Source organism: Aplysia californica, unplaced genomic scaffold, assembly GCF_000002075.1.
Source record: "Aplysia californica isolate F4 #8 unplaced genomic scaffold, AplCal3.0 scaffold00111, whole genome shotgun sequence".
Classification (NCBI taxonomy): domain Eukaryota; kingdom Metazoa; phylum Mollusca; class Gastropoda; order Aplysiida; family Aplysiidae; genus Aplysia; species Aplysia californica.
This window is the reverse complement of record NW_004797381.1, coordinates 205116-206652: the sequence shown is the minus strand read 5'-3', so window position 1 is coordinate 206652 and position 1537 is coordinate 205116.

The following is a 1537-nucleotide window of genomic DNA, read 5'->3' as shown; positions in this document are numbered from 1 at the left end:
GAGAGAGAGAGAGAGAGAGAGAGAGAGAGAGAGAGAGAGAAAATGATACCAGTGGTCCAGGTTTTTTTTAATCCGATTTTGGTGAGGATAGCGTCCTCTGGCTAACCATTTTACTGAAATCTACACCTCTTCATCGTCCAGATGATCATACAGTTCGCTAATACTTGTACAGACATAACGATCTTGAACATCTATCTCTCACTGGCAAAACTGAGACTGGGGTAGACCCAGAGCAACATACTTGACGAGTAGAAAGAGATGGGTGACATGGAACGATCTAGATCATGAAGACGTTTTTAGAGCATCTGAGCAAAGGAATGCAAATGCATGGAAAATGATGATCGCCGATGTCTGTCGCAGATTGGCAACTTGATGATGATTATTTACAGTCGATGATAGGATTTTTTTAAAAGAAGAGAGTGACAATGACTTATTAGATGGATGCAGATGCTACATTAAAATTGAATTGTAAGTAATCCCGACAACGGAACAGTACAGTCGTATTGTTAATTAAGCGGGAAAGCTCTATAATCATGGGCACTGGGGTGTTTACTTGTGTTACCATAGCAACTGTCTGAGATTTCGTAAGGATGATGAAACCTGAGCGTGCCCCTAGACTAGATTAGTTTTCAGGGATCTTGACTCTTGAACCAGACATCGTTTTACAGACCTCCATCGGAACTATCTTGGGCTTGCTTGAAGGGGCATCCACAGCCTTCTGTCCTCCTTTTTCGCTCATATCGAAGATGGCTGTTACCTCTATGAGGTCTAATCGGACAAATACATCCTGTCATCAACTGGCAAAAGGCATAGTTGCGGCACATATCGAATCTTGACTCACAAATCAGTAAGACAAATAAAATTTGCATATTATTTCATAGTTTAAGTTTCGGTTAAAGTAAACAGATGTGAAAAATCTGTATGAATAACAAAGTTATGCTCCTTCTTCAAAGTGCCCCAAAACAGAGCGTCTTCAAATTTTGTGTGAGGAACAGAATGGGCGTCTTCAATGCGTTCAATTGAGAATTCCAGTTCTTGAAATGATCTAAATACACCTGACATACCAAGTGGACATGGTTGTAATTAATTTCACCCCTCCAAAAATTACCGAAAAGAGATCGTTGGATTCATAACACCAAATGTGGCAAATCGTTACTTGTGCGGTTACAGCACAGACTTATAGATTGAGAGTATTTGCTTACGCCATTAGTCTCGTTGATTTCCCCGGGTATCGCGTTCCTACATTGGAGGAGATCTGATGAGATTGTGGTGTAAGAGGATTGGGGTGTCTGTTGGCTCCTCTTTCAAATGATTCTGGCCTGTCGACCCTCAGAGCCCCCACAATTTTCTTTTTTTTCCTTAAGACTATTTAAAGACAACGTGTCTAGTACGTTATCTGGCTACTCTGTGTTGACCATTCTCGTGCCCCTTCTCCCTCTCTGTCTATCTGTCGGTCTGTCTCTCTCTCTCTCTCTCTCTCTTTCTCTCTCTCTCTCTCTCTTTCTGTCTCTCTCTCTGTCTCTCTCTCTCTCTCTCT